This window comes from Haliotis cracherodii, unplaced genomic scaffold, assembly GCF_022045235.1.
Source record: "Haliotis cracherodii isolate W230 unplaced genomic scaffold, xgHalCrac1.p SCAF_9, whole genome shotgun sequence".
Classification (NCBI taxonomy): Eukaryota; Metazoa; Mollusca; class Gastropoda; order Lepetellida; family Haliotidae; genus Haliotis; species Haliotis cracherodii.
The window spans coordinates 33,805,768-33,824,283 of record NW_027266343.1 but is presented as its reverse complement, the minus strand read 5'-3'; the positions used below and the strand labels follow the sequence as shown (position 1 = coordinate 33,824,283).

Genomic DNA, 18,516 nt, shown 5'->3' with positions numbered 1-18,516 from the left:
CATTTTAACAGCCATCTGCATAATCCTACCCCTGCGTCACAGGGCCATATGACACAGTTGAACCAATCAACTCAGCTCGAAAGCTGCATTAGGTACGGGTCCTCTAACGACATTACAAAGAAAAGAAGAGTGAGTGAGTGAGTATGGTTTTACGCCGCTTTCAGCAATATTCCAGCAATATTACCAAGGACACCAGAAATGGGCTTCACACATTGTACTCATGTGGGGAATCGAACCCGGGTCTTCGGCGTGACGAAGGGCTACCCCACCGACCCTAGAAAACAGTGAAAGTTTACAGAAACTGAAGATGAAAACAAGTCGGTTATTTAAAGAATGGCACGATTTTCTCAAGGACGCGTAAATCGTCTTCTTATCCGCCAGAATGACAGTCTGACAGACAGACAAAACGCTTTCCACTACGAACTCGCCGGAGGTGAGGTGAAATTGGTTTTAACGTCGCGTTCAAGATTATTGCACTTATATAACAACGTGCATGCACGTGTGTGTGTGGCTGGTTGTACTAGTCCAGACTGATGCCGATTTATAGTGCTAGCTCACTGAGATACCATGCTGCAGTTTTAACAAGAATACCCCACTCAGACACAGTATACTGACTCCGAGCCCACCAGTCCTTGTTTTAGCCCCTTTATGCCGAGCGCCTGACAGGGTAACAACAAGTACCATCTAACTCTCAGGCACAATATAGTAATAATTAAATAAGTGGAGTAAGATTGAACACAGTTTTAATAGGCTAGCGCTTACACGAGTCTCATCAGGCCATAACTGAATAACTGACAGTCTCGCAAGACGTATTTGTACCATTGTGTCCGGGAATGATTTTAAAACGACTCGCCTTGCTGAACTTAAGAGTTTTTCTACTGCATCAAAATTATCCCACAAAGCTAATTGAAGATAGCATACAGTGAGTGAGTGAGTGAGTGAGTGAGTGAGTGAGTATGGTTTTACGCCGCTTTTAGCAATATTCCAGCAATATCACAGCTGGGGACACCAGAAATGGGCTTCACACATTGTACCCATGTCGTGAATCGATCCCGGGTCTTCGGCGTGACGAGCGAACGCTTTAACCACTAGGCTACCCGACCGCCCTGATAGCATACAGAAGGCGCTAAGTATTAAGCAACTAAAACTGAAAGAAAAGTCTGAAGAAAACAATATGGGGAATAATTTAACTCTAGTATCTACCTTCAACCCTAATCATGAAAAAACATTATCCATGGTTCAACGATACCTGCCTATTTTGAATAAAAATATTGAAATGGAGAAGATATTGAGCAAATACAAAATTATTAAAAACCAAAGACAACCCAAAAATCTTAGAAAGATTTTGACAAGTTCTAAATTTGATTCTGTTGTTATCACTCCACAGGTTTCTAAGTGCGGTGACAAACGTTGCCTAACTTGCAGCAATATAATTGAAGGCTGTTCAGTCCAAATTACAAAGGAAACTAAATTTACTGTAAAACAAAGTATGACTTGTGATACTAGAAATGTTATTTACTTGATTGTTTGTAGTGGATGCAATGAAAAGTATATCGGAAAGACAGAACTTAAATTAAAAAGAAGAATGAATCTTCACCGTTCACAAATAAAGCACCCACACAACCGCACGATTCCACTCAGTGAACATTTAGAAGCATGTGGAAACGGCAACTTTTTAGTTTTCCCGCTATATAAGCTAAATTTTGATCATGAACCTACATTGTTTCAAAAAGAGCAACATTTCATTCATAAATGCGCGCCTAAGTTAAATGTAAAGGCGTAAGTTATTTGTCCACAGTCACCTTGGTATTGCGACGTCATAAATTCCTAAATGTTATGACGTCACGTAACTATACGTTACTACTTCATGTCCGTTATTCAGTTATGGCCTGATGAGACTCGTACTGTGTTCAATCTTACACCACTTATTTAATTATTACTATATTGTGCCTGAGAGTTAGAACTTTACTGTGCTTTATATATATATATTAGTAATAATAGATATATAGTAGTAAAATAGGAGTAACATACTCGGGAGTAATATAGGTCATATGCCCAGGTGACACATTGAGATGTATATATATATATATATATATATATATATATATATATATATATATATATATATATATATATATATATATATATATATTAGTAATATATACAATTACAATTTCACGGAGTTTACCACGTTACTGTATTCTTGAAATGACGTAGCCAGTGACGGACTACTTCAATGCTCCGACGTTCATTCAGTTTGACCCGCACTCCAAGAAGGTTCATATTCCATTTAACTCACACAAAGTGAAAGTCTTATTCTTAAATAATCATTCACACGATAAAAATGTTTTGCACACGTTGAGTATATTATTACCGTAAATATGTAAGATTAAGCTGAAGAATACAGACACAACAACCCGCAAGAGATAAATAAAACTGATTTAATAAGGTTGAAGGAAACATCTTACAGAAACAAACTTACACTGACAATCAGCTGACTATTAGCCATCTCCATTGCCATCCAGACATCATATCGGAAACAAACCTAATCCGTCCGTATGTCCGTCCATATTTCGTTTCCGGATCAAAACTTGAAGATCGAAGACTTGACGATAACCGAAGATTTGTCATCATCTGGTTTTCCATATGAATCAATAATAATCAAATAGGTTTACCAATATAAATTTAAAACGAAACATTTACGACAGGGCTTGCTTCTTAACCACTTGCCAAATGCGGAAGTTATACCTATCTGAAAACGTCACATTCCTGGCAACTTCCAACACTATTCCAGATTCGGGAACAAAGTGTGTGCTTCTTCAGATATATTCAAGAGTAGAACCTTCTGGATAAATCCCGTGAATATCCGGGGTAGAATTGGTCTTCAGCAACCCATGCTTGCCGTAAAAGGCGACTATGCTTGTCGTAAGAGGCGACTAACGGGATCGGGTGGTCAGGCTCGCTGACATGGTTGATGCATGTCATCGATCCAATTGCGTGGATCGATGCTCATGATATCAATCACTGGATTGTCTGGTCCAGACTCGATTATCTATAGACCGCCTTCATATAGATGGAATATTGCTGAGTGCGGCGTTAAACAACAAACACACCAAAACAAACCAAACCTTCTGGATAATCGTGAGTGCACTGATGTGTTTTGTAGGGCCTGTTATTTATTGCTGTTGCAACGTATTTGACCCATTGTATTGCTTTTGTAAAACAACAGAATGTTTCAATACACCTGTGCTAACTATTCATTGATCGTGTATGGCCATTTCCCAATTAAGTTTTGTACCATCCCATTTCTGGGTTAGGTTTGCGTTTCAATTTGCAAATCAACCCATAACAGTAAAATGTGAGTCCGCTAGATGGACTCGAGGTTTTAGTTTTAAAGGTGTTTATTTCATGTACACAGGCGTTCTCCGTTACATTCTGAGTAAAGGCATGCCATTGCGGATTCTCAGCTCGTGGCCCATGTTTTGAACTCAGCACACCATTTGACTCGGGGAGGCTTGGCAGGGAGGCTGGGGAAGATGGGGACTCTATTTAGGGGCGTAATACACTGACCACTTGCTCAGGTCCACGCTCGGGAGATTGTAACAGGACTGGTAGGAGTTCCTGAAAGTATAGCAATCATGTCTTAGCACATATTATCACTACGTTCTGTGTGTCTTCGTGACAAAATCATGGCATGGTCCTAATACTGCGTGATTTCTGGGTTCAATATAATGGAGTGACTTGAATTCGTATTGAAATTTGACCCATATAAAGTTATGAATGAGTTCTGAATTTATATTCACATGTCTCTTCAGACAATGTGTATCTTTAGAGGAGACTGACCCACTTTGAATCTATTTCATTTGTAGTGCGGCGTGTTTGAGAACAGATCAAATTTAAGAATAGTACTAGTAATTCTCGACGCAGTGACAGAAAATATGCAACTAATACAAATGTCTCAAAAAAAATTTTCGGTTTGTTAAACCATGAACATGCATCACAACTCAATAAATGAGGTCATCTAGCAGGAACTTGTTTTAATCTGCTCTACACATCGCCTTTACACATTAATTTAAACAAATTTAGACGTACCATAAACGGCGGTTCACTCAATCATTGTATGCGTATGCAATTTCTTGAGAAAGTTACTTTGGTGAAAGAAAATATGTCAATTTATGATAAAAATTAAAACACTCGTGTGTTTCCGTGTGGTAAAAATCATATATTATGATTAATTATGTGTATTCCTAATATATCTCATATAGGATAAGAAAACACTCCGCCGACAACGTTTAACCATAGATGAACAACCAGTTTCTCACCCATAATAATGTGATGCTTTCTTGAAGGCATTTTGTTGTATAAAGAAGGTGTCCGTGTTGTCACAGATGATCCTGGACAGGCTGGCCTTCCGAATCTCAGCAAGCTGGGCTGGGGATTGTAAAGAGCAAGACATTAAGGGTATTGTTTGTTTTTTACTTCTTGGTTTAAGGAATCACGAGCCAAATGTTGAATAAAATTATACATTTACTTCATCTACATGTACCTTGCGAGTCTGATCAGTCAGAATGTTAGTATATCAGTCATTATTGTCAGTAATGTGTGAGTGAGTTGGGTTTATCGCCGCTTTGAACAGTATTCCAGTTATATCACGGCGTGTCAGCTTAATGTGGGAGGAAAGCCCGAAGTGATGCTGGTCCCAGACGTTTACCACTTCGCTGAAACCCAAGGGCACATGTATGGTGCTGACACACCAATAAACATAATCGGGGCAAACAGGTATTCGAACCCAAAGTCATAGGTTTCTGGTGTGCCCAAGGGACGCAACTCTGCACAGCGAATCGCGGCGCCTTAGACGACTGGGCCACCCGTGCCCTCGTCAGTCATAAAAAGAACTTAGAAAACGTACAGTGATAGCATGATTGGCGTCAAGTGTTTGACCAAAGATTAACATGGACGTTACATTTTAACTGTTTTGATCTAATTCTTTGTTCAACATAACATCAATTACGATCACATCAGTTTCAAAAGTTATCTTAGGATGCCATCCCATTGTAACTGTTGGTACTTTATTATGTGGACCGCCTATCCGATGGTATAAAATCATAAACCTCAAACCAAGCCAAAATGATAATCTAAAAGGCCATCAGGAATTCATTCTGGTACTAACATCTAGTATTGACATCTATGCATAACAATGACATCATATTTCCTACACCTAGCTCTTTATCACAAATTACCGTCATTCATTATGGATGACATTACGTCAACATGTTGTTAATATGCAATAACTCTTTCAGAAATCTATTACACAACTGCTGACAATACTGACACAGGTTTTCAAATCATTAAAATCAATTTTTTTCTTACGAAGATGTTTTTTTTGTTATTTGGTTTAATTTGTTCTTCCATACACGATTGAAAACACACTGTCATACCATTCGTCACCACTCGCCCCTTTCCGTAACCTGCAAGTCGCTATTCGGCTTGTCCCGGAATAACACGAGTTGGTCACGAATGACTGTCATACATACCTGGTGTGAAACCCGTCACCGGATTTCCCAGCTCGTACCAGAATCGGTCGCCTTTCTTTATTAACTCAAATTGTTTCGCGATGATGCAGCTAAAGGTTGGGCCGAGGGCGCCACCGGGCACCGGTCTCTCCGATATACCCGCAGGGAAGATCTCAACCTCATCCGGACTCCTACAAACGTAAATCCAGGCTTAGAGAAAGTGAATTGGGTTTCCTAATACCCTTCAGCGATTTAATACAAACCTGCCTTTTATGGCAGTAAATTCGACAACTGTTCTATACGATCGCCACGGATGAAATTAGAGTTCAGACAAGATAAGTAATTTCTCAATTTCCCTGTTTAAAGAGGGGAGTGGGGTTGGGGCTTTGCTTCACGATCTGGTGTGAATGTTCGGGCTAGCTCTAGACGTTGTAATACGTTACATCAACCTTTTGACAGATATACATGAGGCAATGCAGTTTATAGACAAAGTGGTTTGTCTTATAAACCCAGTGGAAAGTGTTTCGTTGGATAATCGAGACTGGTGTTGACGTTTTATATTAAAATGACTGCAGTCAAATTTGATAGGTTTGCCTGTTGGCGAGAGCCTAGTCTTTCTTGAGCAAGATGTAGATCTATGCCATAAGTATGCTTATTTTGTTACGTGGTTCAGATATTACTGATACTGATTTACTTAACATATTCTTCAATTAATTGTAGAGATATAAATGATACGCACAGGCCAGCATAGGCTCGAGTCAACTGGTCCACAACATCTTCATCGTGGTCCGAGACGCCTCCGAGACCTCTCCTGAAGAAATTGGCCTTTGGAAGTCCACAGAACTGTCTCCAGGCGTTATACGACTGTGTGCCATGATCCCTCCCACGCTGGATGTTGAACGCAGCCAGATCAAAACTGTTCGTTGCACTCTTGAACAACTCGTTGGTCAAGGAAGGAGATATGAACCGGTCAAACCTGCCAGCAGTGTCGACAAGTTGGCCACGTAAGAATTCATGCACAGCATTTCCTTTGGAGTCCCTTATGATTTTGGTCTTGCCAAAAAGGTCACTCGGTCTGTGAATGATGTTGACTGAGTAGTTCGGGCGACGTCGGCTGAAGAATGTACGTACAAGGGTGTGTCCGAACCGAAAGGCGGCAGCACTAAATACATTCCGGATACTGGGGTCGATACTTGGATTATAGACATTGTCAAACCCGTGTCTTGTAGAGTCAAGCCCATGTGTCCTTCGAGTGTCAGGATCAAGGACGATTTTCAACCAGTCGCTGTAGGTTATTTTCTGAGCCATTGCACCTACGATCTTTCTACTTTCTTGAAATATTTTCTCATCGTTCCAATATGGTCCTGGCAATACGGTTGTGTTCTCTCATCAACAGGGTATGCATACTGGTTAGGCCCATCTGTTCGTTCCTACGGGTATCACCTGAAGAAAGTAGCAGAGAATCAACCAGAAATCCTTACAATGCCACAAAATGAAATCCGTTAGACCCAGTAATATTAATTCTGGTTTGCGTTTAGTGTTTGAGTAGTTATAGTAAATGAATGGATTATGTTTTACATAATCCGTTACTGGGTCCGTTGTATTGCTTCTGCATAACTCGTATAAGGAGGCTCTTCTTTTATTGAAGGGCGAAATGACCTGGGGGCGATTTCACCTGGAAAGAATAGTTCAGGGGGAATAGGCCCGAGAAACGTAGCATAGTATTAACCACAAGACATTGCATTGAAACAACAGCAAATCTGATATTATATTCGTCACTCGACTGATTTGGGTATTAGTAAAACAAATGTGTGAGTGATGTCGCTTTGAACATTGAAAAAAGGTGTATTTATAGGTGTATTCCTCCTGTGGGGACACGCACCTGCATTAAAGCACATGTAAGAATACAGGTAATTCATCCTGGGGGTCGTGAGCACTAAGAGTTCAGAAGAAATGCTCGTATGGGTTGTCAAGCTTCACTCGTATCCGTCAGTCGTGGAAGGATAATTCATAGTGTCAGCTTTGTTTCATACAAGGTGATTCTTTTTTTTAAAAAAATATAAAAAAATTCTTTATTTTTATATTTCTTTAGGGGAGGGTGTATCTCTGTTTTCATATCATAATAAAGGGATGACCGTAAACACTCCTTCCTATGTGTCTCTCATGACTAAACACGCTAAGTCGTCATGATCAGATGACATATACTGATGGAAATGAATTAGGTAACACTCAGTTTCAGACACAGTAAAATGATGTGCTAGCATGGTTTCCAGCCTTGTCTCCCAAATATGCGTCGGAAACAATGCTCACACACACAACTCAACATTTAATTCTTATATGTGTTGAATTTGTTTGCGGGCTATTTCACAAGTACTGACAGTAAAGCTTATTTTCCTTTATTTCAATTGTTCCCTCGATCGTTTCCATCAGTACATTACTCATGACAAATTACCATCTACTCTCAGTCTCAGGTTGTCACTCTCCTCCTTGCTCGATCCATACACATTAGATGAATCCACAAAGGCTGTGATTGCATTTATCTGTTCCACTGGAGCTGAAACATCAACAAGTATATCAGAAATGTCTGTCTGGACATTAAAGACAGCCACTTAACATGATGCAAAAATCATTTCGAAAATGTCAAAATCACTGGTAAATGGTAAAACGAATTTCGTATCAAAATGTATGTTTTGATGTTTTCCGTGTTAACTCGACATCAATTGGCATGCCAGAAGTTGGTGAGTAAATAAGAAAACATACAACTTTATGGATAGCAACTTCTGCTTTATTGCATTTACCTACGTTTATTCTTACACCGTTATCAAGCTTGATGTAGATTCGTACACCGTTATCAAGCTTGATGTAGATTCGTACACCGTTATCAAGCTTGATGTAGATTCGTTCACCGTTATCAAGCTTGATGTAGATTCGTACACCGTTATCAAGCCTGATGTAGATTCGTACACCGTTATCAAGCTTGATAAAGATTCTTACATCGTTATCAAGCTTGATAAAGATTCTTACACCGTTATCAAGCTTAAAGTAGATTATTACCTTTTCTGTACCATTTCTTAGTTACCTGTGCTAATTACGTAACAATGCGCCCTTCGTTTAGGTATCACAATGTCATGACTCCAGTACCTTATGTTTGTCAAAAGGGCTGACAAAAGAGGGCTTCAGGTTGTTACGGCTCGGAAATGTACATAAATCACTGTCATTCATTCAGTCTAAGACTTCCGGTAGATGAAATCTGAATTTGCTCTCGTTTATATAAAAGTCACATAACATTGATTACTGAATAGATATTTACTGTCGGTATTTCTTTCTTTTTTTAATAGTCACTATATGGCTGAAATATTGCCGATGTGACGTTTAATCCCAGCTCACTCACTCACTGTGTTAATATTTACCATTGGTACACTGTACGTTGGGTCCTTGTATAGATCTTGTGAAGTTTAAACATGTGCGGCCGATAAAAACTGGGTCATTCGGTGGAACTGGGATAGGAAAACATGGATTTCTGAAATAAATATAATTAATGGTGAAATTTACAATGATATGACCCAGGAAGAAATACTAGAACTCATATTAAAAAGGTTTTAGGATGTTTGAATATATTGTACTAATAACTGTCAGTGTAAAGTCTTTCTTTTGAAAGAAAATGCAAAAAATAGAACACGGTAACCTGATAGTTAAAACATAAATGCGATAATAAATTACACCCATTAAAAATTCAAGCAACAATAATGAAACACAATTCAAGGAACCGAAAGAAAACGATTCATGTATTACTATTCAATGAGTTGTACACGCAGTCGGGTACGATGACACACAATCAGCCAGGGCAGACATTGTAACTACCCAATCTGCAAGAGGTACTTAGGACCAATTCTGATCCTGTAACCAGGAGACAGTTTGCAGATAACGATGAAATAAAGTTAATACTTACGCCATAATTGGAACGAAGGACCGCACTCCCACTGAAGCTGCAGATGCTGCGACGGAGGCTCCCTCCAGGCAGCAGTTGAGTAACAAGGGTTTTCTAACTGGTCCTGGACACATTTAAACAAACACAAAAATAATCATGGACAGTGTTCTTTACATACACTGATAAAGAAACGCTTCCTTTAGTGTTATGACTACGGGAAAGTAGGTTAAAGTTAATGGTGAAGACACCTATCTTTGTTCTTTAGCGTGATAAGGTACCGTCAGACATAAACGATTCAACCTGATATTAAACGATACAATTCACTTTACGTTTCATTCTGAATTTGTGCGGTTCGTTTCACAAGATGTATTGCTATCGTCATATCTTGGCAAGATTGCACATGTGGCTCTGTGCAATGCAATTATATGCAGTATTTATCTTTAAGTACTGGAACAACAATAGTACTAGCACTGTGCCTCGATTCAGGCTTTTTCATATGAGTGAGGGAGTGAGTCTGGTTTAACGCGGCTTTCAACAGTGTTCCAGTTTTATGACGGCATGTCAGCTTAATGCGGGAGAAAAGTCCGAAATGATGCAGGTCTGAGACGTCTTCACTTTGATAAGCATGGTGCTGACAGACCTAGCAACATAATTGAGACGAACCGTGATTTGGACCCGCAATCATAAGTCTCTGGCATGTCCGAAAGGACGCAACTCTGCATAACATCAGACACATATCCAACAGGGATTTTTCACTCCGTTGTTATCTTAGGAAATTTTACCGGAAACAGTACATCTTGAAACGTATTGTATCGTGAACAAACTATACATACATCGTGTTATATTTTGCATCGTGCAAGCCCTGCTCGTCCGTCCCAATTCTCAAGTGCGGTGGTTTGTTTGCTTGTAATCTATAGCCATGTTCTTACAGCAAATGCATCAAATGATGAAAAGAGATTTTGGGGTATGTCACTGGTAACATTTTTATTTCAAATGTTTTCAAGAAATGTTTTATTGGTCTTAGCTGGTTGATATGTTTTCTTTACTTCCCAACACTAGATGGTACCTGTATGTTATGGTAACGGAAATGCGGTCTATGAGATGCTCAGTTACATGAAACTAACGCACTCATACAAGCGCATTCACGTTCTCATGTAAAACTGTGATGCATATAAATGTAGTTTAAGTGCGAAACACAGGTGCATTAATATAATAATATATTTTACCAAGATGTTAATATATGAATGTGTCGGCGTGTTACTCACGTGTAAGGACTGGCGCGTGGGTGATGTCGTGGTCGGTGATGTGCCCCCACTGCATGAACATGTGGGTGATATCCTCGTACTTGGGAATGTCACTGGGGTCAGAAGCACCGTGGACGATCAAACTGATGAAACGCGCACTAGGGAGATCAGCACCAGACACGCTCTTTGTGCGAGGTAAGCCAATTCCTAGAACATGTAAATATAATTGAAATAAATCAGTACAATGTTAACTTAAACCGAATGCAATGACAAAGGACCATATGTCAGAACATGCTTTATAAACATATAGGTTCTCTATATAAAAGACAAAAACATTTCCACATTCATAAGAAATCTAAAAAAGTAAAGTCGATTGTACGATTCCGACAACATGTCATGAGTATGTGTTTGTGAATCACTATCATATAGTGATGTTAACACGTGTTCGCGAAAAGCGTGAGCATCCTTCCCTACAGGTGGCATCCATCACAAACACATGCAAAGGCTAGACAATTATTCACCTGAACAAAAATAGGAATATATGGTACAAGTCAGAATAGGGAATGGCATCGGACATCATTCTTGTTACTGATGTCCTCCGTACGCCATAAAAGGTTTTGAAAGCTTTACTGAGGCCTTGAATATTGTAACCTAGACATTCATTATTTTTATGCCTGTGAAAAGGGTTTTGTCGCTTTTTCATATCATATCGATATTCATAGTTATAATCCTATACACAGGAAACAAGAATATGGAGTATGTATGTGTATTGCATTACACATTGGGATTTCCACTGCCGTCAGCAACAAGACAGAGACGGGTGAATTTAATAATGCTTCGAACCTTGCACTGAAATACTGTCGTAAACCTAATCATTTTCAACATAGTCCCCTTGCAGTTCTTTACACTTGCTCCAGATTTCTCGGCTTACATATGTCGTCCAACGGACCAAAAACAATATCAGGGAATCGTCTTCTGGACCTACAGGTTCAAAATAAATCGAAATGTAAATATTGCCTTATATGTAAATAACACACACACACACACACACACACACACATATATATATATATATATCGCAAGTCATTTCTTCAGTATGGAGAGGCGGTCGGGTAGCCTAGTGGTTAAAGCGTTCGCTCGTCACGCCAAAGACCCGGGTTCGATTCACGACATGGGTACAATGCAATGTGTGAAGCCCATTTCTGGTGTCCCCCGCCGTGATATTGCTGGAATAGTGCTAAAAGCTACTCACTCACTCACTCTTCAGTACGGGTGATTGTCTCAAATCGTCTAAAAGAGGAACAAGGCCTCGGTTATCTGTCAGTAAGGGAACACAGAATGCTACTTCCAAAAAGTCGTTGAGGATAACTTTTCCGTTACAATCCGGTTTTTATACATTCATATGACTAATGTTAAACCCGGCTTGTGTTACCTTACAAAATCAAACATAGCTGATCACAATGAAATTATCGTTCATACGCCATGCTTTAAATTAACGGCATGATGACTTTGAATTTTGTACTTCCGAAAACAATGTTAGAAAAAGGTAGACTGCAAGATCCCAGGTTTTCCTTGTGAAAGGATCATTTTGAGTTTAATAACTAAACGTATTTCATGACAGGAACACGAAACAAATCCTACACAGAACCAATGATGTTGTCTCAATACCATTATATAAAGTGATTGATCACCAATCAACTATTTACAAGTTCTTAAAAACTTGCATGGCAAGTAACCCTAATTTGAAGAACAAAAGGTTCGGTTTTAGAAACTTGATTTACCTTGCACCATGTATACCAATTTGCACCAGACAAAACCAGTTTGCCCTCTTTTCCATCAATTTATCAAATTTCAAACATTCATGCATAAACTCGTTTAGATAAATACAATCTCAGATATGGTCATGATGTTACGTAAATTACGTTTTGCTGTAATACACGTGCACATAATCGTGAAGTACCCAGAGTTTAAAGTGAAAGAAAGCATGTCCAAATATTGCCTGAGATTGCTAGACTGAACTGAATTTTACAAGACGCGGGCCTTAGTGGCAGTCTGACATAACACAGGGGTTAATGATGTTGTATGGTACATAAAGCTGAAAGATGTTGTGTGGAAAATTAAGTTCAAAACAAATTATGTAGACATATCTTTTTTGTTGCACTTTTCAACAATACGTCGCACTGAATGATACTAAATAATCAATGATATTCAGTGATAGAAACTTTCAGCATTAAAGTTACCCTTTCTGTCCTCTCCAGGATCGCAATGGTACCCTGGGAATGGACAAAGAAATCTGTTTGCTTATGTTCTGGTGTTTGCAGCTATGAAGGACATCCCCATCTCTACTATCGTATCCCGACCCCCTGTAAAGGCGGCAGCTTGGCGGACGGCAAGGTCCGCTGCTAGGTATGGCAGAAAATACAATCATGATAAACACACACAAAGTATTGAGAAAATAGAATATAAATACCAGTAGTTTCAGTGTGTATCTGACACTTAATATACAATGAAACCTCGTTACCTCGAAGACCACGAGACCATAAAACTTAATCTTCCCGAAGGAGTGACCACCAGCCTCTTTTAAATTCATGTTTTCATCCTTGCTATTTCAACCTATTTTTCTGTGCAGACATATTGCACACATCAATTGTTCAATCAGAGAATGTTTCAGAAAATCAACATCCAGGTTCCGAAAACGTGTCCGCTACAATTGCCGCAGCCATAGTCTGTCGAATTCGCGCTGCCATTATTGATTGCCAGTTCGCATTATGCCAGGGCCTTGAAGATGCAGTAATATATCGAGTGATTAAGGGTCAAGTTTACGAGGTTCTGAAAGCAATTCTGAATTGACGCGTGTATGCCTTTACGATCGGTAATATTATTCAGAGCATTTCAGTCGCTAACAAATGTGCTTTCAGTAGTTTCTAGATATTGCTTGATCGTGTATTTTATACTTAATGAATCCATGAAGTCTGGATTAGATGAGACAATGTATCATGTGTGGGGCATGGCACTCACCACCACGAGGTTGCGACGCCACGAGTACAAAACCGGAAATACACACGCAGAGAAACCATCCGCCGCCGGAAGTCCCCATAGCTGATGGCTGTACAAGAACAGTAATTATTTCATTTCCTGTCGACGTCCATTGAATACAACCGTGCAAGAACATATTAAATGGCAGCATTTACGTGTATATTAATGCTTAGGACAACGCCTAGGATATTCATGACAACACGTTTGAAATGTTTGTTTACACCAAGGACATGCATATGAACCCTATAAAAATGCATGTGAACACCTACCTAGAAAATGCCTGTGAACAGGTAAGACATGATTAAAAATGAAATGCATGTAACATCTAAATAAAAGTGTCAGAACCCTTTACGAAATCTCTTCCAAAAGTTAAATGCATGTCAACACCTTGGACAATAATGTGGACAACTAGGGGGTGAGTGACAACATGATGTGGGAGGAAAATCAGAAGTAATCGTTTACCACTTTGTTCAATCTCCATAGGACATAAATAGCGACTTTCATTACATACATGCATAGGTACACCAAACAATTTGAATAAGTAATCATTTCAATAGTTGTAATACTTGAGGAGAAAGGCTGGAAAGGCAGGAATTATAACTATGGGTAGAGCTAGACATTCTGTCATGTTTAAAGAGAGCATTCCATCACGACACGCACATTATGATCTGTGTGGTAAGGTAAACCAATATTAATATACACTGAGTCAAATTAAAAACTTCACATTTTTAAAAGTAATCCCATATATGATATACAACGGACAAATGTATCAGAGAAGGTAATTTTTAATCATTAATGTCCAAAGAAGGATTTTAATTAACGGTGGTAACCATAATTTGTTCCAAGCACCTACGGTATTCGGTAATAACATCAACAGTTTAAATCATAAGTCCCAAGCACGAGAATCTGATGGCACACAAGTTCAGTAGCGTGTATGGCAAACATGTGCGTTGACAACTGACACACAACGCCTCCGCATGGACCTTGTGATGCTTGTGAACACATGATTGGGAAGACGACGCCATTGTTGCTGCAAAATGGTGCCATGATCTTCTGGAGAGTGCGCAGACTTCTGCATCCCAGACATGTTCGATTGGATTGAGGTCGGGAGACCTTGACGGCCAGTCCATGACTTTGACTCCCGCATTCTGAAGAAAATTCCTTGTCAAAATTGCTGTGTGGGGTCTGGCATTTATTGTCAAAAGTATTTGGTCATTACAAACTGTGGAGTGTTAGTTTTTTATCTTAGAGTTTGTTCATGACAATTGGATGAGAAAAAAGACTATGTCAGGACACAGTACGTGTTCAGGGTTTACGTGCATATTATGTCAAAACACTTTCGGTAGCAAATTCAATTTATATCGACACCAGAAAGTATGTTTCAGTCTTAGTGCCATAAATGTCAATGTTTTACAAGAAAAGATTATTTGTTACTTCACCTTTCTCGCGGAGAAACATTCAAATGTTCGACTTATTAATGTCAGTTCAGTAACAAGACATATTTACATAATTATGTAGGGGCGCGCGATAGTTCCGTTTCTAAATGAGACAAATGCGATGAATGGTATACAACTGAGAAGTACTATTGCTAGTTGATGTTGTTTATTCCGTAATGAGGCCACCGGCCCATTATATAAGTATGTACTCACAAACACATATATATTTGACAGAGAGCGCTAAAATGTTGACCTTATGATGTACAATAGTGGACAGTTTTACTACTTAGGATAATTAATGACATCTTTGTTGCGTTTCTTAAGTAGCTAAGATAATATATTTCCCTAGACGTTAAGTAAAGGCGGCGGATTCGAGCTTGAGAATAGCTTTTTAAGTTTTTGCTGGTTTGGATGGACACAATAATACTTTGGTAAAAAATGCTGTCTCTTAAATCTGCATAGAATGGATATTGGAGACTATGCAAAATGGACAGAATCTTAAATTTCTGTTAATATTTTACTGTCGACCTATTTCTATCATTAAAGTATTTTTAGAGCATCTAAAAGATGAAGGGTCGAATCATTTTATTCGACCAAGAGAGCAGTATCCGTCACATGTCGATCTTTTGACACGAAACTTACCTTTATGTTACGAATATATAGACAGTTTTAGTCTTCCCTCAGTGACGAACACGGTTCAGAACAAGATAATGTATTTCCCCATCAACTGTGGAATACGTTTCAAATTCAAAACTTTGATTTATGCGTCTTATATGTGTTAGAAGATCTGTGTTTGAGTCCAAAGAGGATTGATTCGTGTTTACCACTTGTAATGAGATTCATCTGAGACCGATGGGGTAGTTTCATTGGATAATATTGTCTTGCTTACATCCTCTTCATCTCCTTTTTTATCATCAGCAGACTGGAGTTCTTCTGTATCAGACGCTGATAGGTCTCTCGTGTCAATAGTATATCATTAGTTCGTCACCTGACCGGTTGTTTTCAGTACTATCGCTGTCGTCTTGAAGTAGCGAAGTAGAGAAGTAATCCACAGTTTTAAGATATAATGATGCGATATCAGAAGTCTCCTTATTACTCACAGTTTTGCTTGGCAGTGAACGAATGACCTGTCTGTAACGATGTGATATAATTTTAACACTCTCCTCTAGAGTGAGTGAGTACGGTTTTACGCCGCTTAAAGCAATATTCCAGCAATATCACGGCGATGGACACCAGAAATGAGCTTCACACGTTGTACCCATGTCGGGAATCGAACCCGGGTCTTCGGCGTGACGAGCGAACGCTTTAACCACCAGGCTACCCGACCGACCCCCTCCTCTAGAGGTGTTTCCAATCAAAACATTATTTAAAACAATGATGATAGTTTTAAACTGCTGCCTTGTGTTGGTTTCTGGATCGGAATAACTTTACAAGTTTATATTCTTATGAATCTGTTCACTCATTCTGACCTTCATTTGCAGTTTGTCACCTGAACATCCGGTCACTTTTCAAAGATTTTATGTACGCTTCATTTGAAGAAGCATCATGTTGGGTCTAAAGGAGAGATAGATGCACAGGTGGAAAGAGGAAACCGTACGGTGATTGAATGAGGAATAGACTTGTCTCGTCACGCACTCGTGGACAAAGTGTTCTCACTATTTTGGGTAAATACACAGTGCAGAATTCACCAGGAAATGTACAAGTGCGCCTCGGTCGTACAGTGTGTCGCTATTGGGACTGGCGTCTATGGCTAGATGACTGTACCGTCTGTTTTCTCGAAACGACTCGGAGAAATAGTTAGCTTGTCCCGGGAACATTTGAAAAGCCAGAATTATATTTCATGTGCTCAACGGGCGTTTGTAAGATAAGCATTTGGGTGTTCGGAAACATATATTTGTTACATTCGCCTTTAGGATAGGCTGATTGTTGTACATTGGTGTTGGTCATGCCGCGATTATGATATAAGGCGGTATATACATTTGGCATGAGGCGGCTTTTGCGTACTTCCATCATTAAATCATCCAGCACTCAGACCATGTTTTATCTCATTGTTCAGACCTAGAGTACAGTTCCGTTTCTGTTGGTAAACTTTCGCGAAACAGAATATGAGTAATGACCACGGTATGCATGTCTTGCCGTATTGTATAACACTACACATCAGTTTAGGTGACATATCGCATTCGTGTTTCGTAATATTCTTTTAGTTTGTTTGTTTGTTTGTTGTTTAACGCCGCACTCAGCAATATTCCAGCTATGTGACGGCGGTCTGTAAATAATCGAGTCTGGACCAGACAATCCAGTGATTGACATCATGAGAATCGATCCCCGCAATTGGGATCGATGACATGCATCAACCAATTCAGCGAGCCTGACCACCGATCCCGTATTCTTTAAGTGAGATTGGTGGTACGTGCAGTGGAAAAAACTAAAGGTAACATACTTTCGGTTTGATCTGAGGTCTCACTCGTTGAATCAATGTGTTCATACGTCGTACCACTGTTCGGACTGAACATGTTGTATACCGCAACGTTCGACTGGAACTCAACAAAGATGACTTATCTAAGCCGTGGCACCAGCTGGGAGTCTTGCGCGTCTCAGCGATTCATCTCACGCCATTGATATAGTCTGGTTTTAAGTTGAAATGTATAATTGTTTGCGTCTTGGGTCGGTTGAACAAACTGTCTCAGTAGATATATATATAACATATATACGGATTGTTTGGTTTTCTTTGAAGAAACCTCCGTCACTTGTTTCTAGTCATGGCTAACCGGTTCTCTAATAAACGTCTGATGGCTACCATTCCTAACATCGTGCCTATAATATCTTTTAACATATCACGTATGTCTTTGAATGTTAATGTATACCTTAAAATTGTAATGTCTTAGCATCGTCACATCGCCTATCGCTTGTTCGGAATGAACACATGAGCTCAAACAAGCAGATTAATAGATATATCGATCAATATACAACAGTGCTAATCGTTTATTAAATACAAAGGACATTTGAAATCAGACAATATCGGAAACATCTTCCCAAGACAAAGGAGTTAACTGACTGTAAAAGTCTAGTTTCCACCCTTGCCGAACAAGGCTGGAATTATGGACTAAACATATATCGAGCCCAAAGATTCCACCCTTCAAGGATGGAAACTGAACTTTTACAGTCAGCTAACTCCCTTGCTTCAGGAAGATGTATCTGAAACAACAACAAATATAGTTCGAGTCGTACGTGCCATTTAGAGGTTTATCATAATATCACTGTTATTATTCTTGTCATTGTCATTTCCACTGCTCCCACGTTTAATACTCCCATTGAATATTGTGTACTGCCATTGTAATTGATGTGCAGTATTTTGTGTT

At 39.3% G+C, this 18,516-nt stretch overlaps 1 pseudogene; it reads right to left on the bottom strand.

The window, feature by feature from the left end:
• Positions 1 to 3,545: 3,545 nt before the first annotated feature.
• On the bottom strand, positions 3,546 to 12,476 carry LOC139451851 (peroxidase-like; annotated as a pseudogene).
• Positions 12,477 to 18,516: the final 6,040 nt, after the last annotated feature.